We start from the raw sequence: 3199 nt of genomic DNA, 5'->3' as shown, positions 1-3199 counted from the left end.
ATATTGAGTTCATGGAGAGAACTCTCTGATTTCTTTGTCTGAGATCACAAAGAGACACCGAAGTTGAGAAACTCTGAGCATTATATTAGAGCTTGTTGAGATCTCTTCTGAAACTTAAAAGGAGACTAAATTGAGATTTAGTGCATCTTATTGCTCCAGAGAAAAGCCTGAGACACAGGAGAAATAAACCTTTGTCTCAGTTTGGTGTCATATGGATCTCAAAGTTGTCTAGGAGAAATAAATGAAACATTTTGGAGATCTCTTTTCAGATTTTCTTTTCCTCTGGGTCTTTATTTCTGTATTTCTGTATTTCCTGTCGGCGGTGAGGTCTGTCCTGCTCTTTCATGTGAAGCTGGAAATCTCAGAACAGTTTCTGTGATGATCCGGAGAGCACGGGTTCATATTCTCAGAGTCTGTAACGCCAAACAGGAAACTCATGAATATTCATGTTAGCTCCGCCCAGCTCCACCCAGAGCCATAGAGGGGGCGGAGCCACCGAGTAAACGTGACGCTCTGTTGTGTCGGAATCTGATTGGCTGTTGAGCCTCATGAAGGCTAATGATTGGCTAAGCGGTACATTTGAAAACATGTCGTTGTTGCAGTTATACAGTTAGCAGAGCGGGGCTAGTTAACGGAAATATTAGCGATTAATATTGTTATTAACGTGTTTTAAATGAGTCTCGTTTAACCGTAAACATTCCCCCACGGACTTTCTGTGTTCAACAAGAAGAAACGATGGACATTAATTCTTATTTTCAGTAAGTAGCGTGTTAGCATCTGACCGAGAGTGTGTATTGGTCCTGATGATGTTTATGATTCAGTTGGGTTATTAATATGGCTCAATATCATGATGTTTTGTTCTATATAACACAACTGTGTGCCTCCCTTCTCTGGGCTTGTGTGTTTTAATACATGTTCATACATCTATGACAGTCTTTGAGTCTCTTCTGCTCATTAATCTGATCATAACTCCAGTAAAGCAGTGAAATATTCCTCCAGTGTAAATCATCTGTTCTCTATGGGAATATATAGGAAAGTGTGATTTATTCCTGTGATCAAAGCTGAATTTATCATCATTACTCCAGTCTTCAGTGTCACATGATCCTTCACTAATCATTCTCAGATGAGGATCTGATCATCAACACACATTTAGGATTATTATCAGTGATGAACAGTTTCTGCAGTTTCAGGATTCTCTGATCAATAGTTAATGTGATCGTCTGGCTCTGAGCATCCCACTTTACTCTACAGCGATCAGGCATATCATTATGACCACTGGCAGGTGAATAACACTGATGATCTCTTCCTCACTGCAGGGCGTTTGAGCTGAGCGTGCGCAGCTATGCTGGAGATGACCCGTTAGACCCCTGGGATAAGTAAGAACATCTTTAATGTCTTTATTATAGCTCTGATGAAATGATCCCCTCTCTGTCTGTCACTCATGGCTGGTTTGTGGCAGGTTTGTTCAGTTTCTGGAGAGCAAGCTGTCAGTGGAGGAGAGGAAGGGTTTGTCTGTGGTTCTGGAGCGCATCGTTCAGACCTTCCTTCAAGATGAGCGATACCACAACGACCCGCGATACGTCGCTCACTGCGTCAGATGTGGAGGTTCACTTCTGCTCTCTCTCTCTCTCACACACACACACACACACACACACACACACACACACACACACACACACACACACACACACACACACACACACACACACACACACACACACACACACGTCAAGTCAATTTTATTTATATTGCTCTTCTCCAGCGCCGATTGTGTCAGAGCAGCTTCAGTGTTAAACAGGACAATACTGCAGCAGAATTAGATTTGGCTGTACAGTCGTTCTGGAGTAAACAGTGATGTTATCAGCTTATTTTAATTTATCAGAGAGAGACAATGTTGGCAGATCAGTGCTATAGTTTATAGAATTAAAGACCTAATTCATTAATTTTATTTGTATACCAAAGGAACGATGGAGAGAAATAAACCTCTGGAGAAACCAGACTCAGTTCTCCTCTGGCCTATTAACACACAGTGTGTGATTTATTATTCTGGACACCTTACAGCTCAGAAATCATATCAGATAAATATTCAAAATTTCGGATCCGGCCGACTGCAGTAACCCTCGGAGAAACACACTCCTGCTCTCACACACACACTCTTCTGAAGGCAGGATCTGACTCTGATATGAACACACTCCTCCAATTTATTGAAAATGTGAACTCCATACATTACTAAAAATAGTGATGGCGATAGAAAACATCCGGTATAAAACCTTATATAACAAAATCTGGTCCCATTTCAGGACCAAGGGGTCTAATGAACTATTCTGTGAACATGAACACACTGCAGTGCTTTCTAACAAGAGTTTTCTGTAAACTGTAAACTTCTCAGCAAATCAACTTCTGAAAACTTAATTACAACTTGGCCAACTTATTTGATGTAAACCTGGAAACATGTCAGTGCTTCGAGCTGGTTTATCTTTAATGCAGAAGCATTCCCAGTAGATTAAGGGGAGAGTCACATAAGCATGTTTCTCTTCATGATCCAGCTGTGGAGTGAAGGGGGGAGTGGGCCGACACCCTTGCCTCTTCATCATATGCATCTTCATCATATGCATCTTATCCTTTTGAATGATTTTTAATAACCTCATGAATTAAATAATCAGTTATTATCCTTTCAAAATAATGAATTATTTTGACAATCAATTTTTATTTGATCATTAATACATTTAACTATTATTTAATATGATTTTGACTCTATGTCTGCTGTATGGTTTCTAAGTTGCTTTCCAGAGACAGTCTGACATAGATAGCCTGACCTCTATCTCTGGGTCCTGACCAACAGAGCCTTGGAGAGAAAGTTAGAACTTCCAAGAGGTGAAACCTGCCTGTTGCTAGTAACCCCAGGGGTGGGAGGATTTGAGTCTCCCAATTGTGATTTCTTCCCATTTATATAGTGTGATTTTTTCCCATAGAAGTACATTTTTGTCTTTATATTTCTTTATAGAATGAGTAGATGACATTAGTCATACTTTTCTTTCTGGAGATGTGTTTGTCATGTGGTGTTGATATCTTGTCCTGTTGATAAGCTCACTGCTGCACTAACCTTGGAGGAGAGATGTGCCCTAGAGTCTTGTGTGTGTGTGTTACATGTTCTGTGCAGGTCTATGGAATGGATTGGACCGCTTTTCTCACACCCTAG

The 3199-nt window shown here is 40.5% G+C and overlaps 1 long non-coding RNA gene across 1 annotated transcript; it reads left to right on the top strand.

Annotated features, from left to right (window-relative positions):
* The first annotated feature begins 595 nt into the window (after positions 1 to 595).
* Positions 596 to 1596, top strand: LOC137040879 (uncharacterized). The gene is made up of 3 exons (XR_010898000.1): positions 596 to 758; positions 1317 to 1376; positions 1460 to 1596. It is a non-coding gene; the product is annotated as an uncharacterized lncRNA (long non-coding RNA).
* The last annotated feature ends 1603 nt before the right edge of the window (positions 1597 to 3199 follow it).

Source organism: Pseudorasbora parva, chromosome 15 (assembly GCF_024679245.1).
Source record: "Pseudorasbora parva isolate DD20220531a chromosome 15, ASM2467924v1, whole genome shotgun sequence".
Taxonomy (NCBI): domain Eukaryota; kingdom Metazoa; phylum Chordata; class Actinopteri; order Cypriniformes; family Gobionidae; genus Pseudorasbora; species Pseudorasbora parva.
The sequence above is the reverse complement of the archived record's forward strand: the minus strand, read 5'-3'. Positions and strand labels throughout refer to the sequence as shown.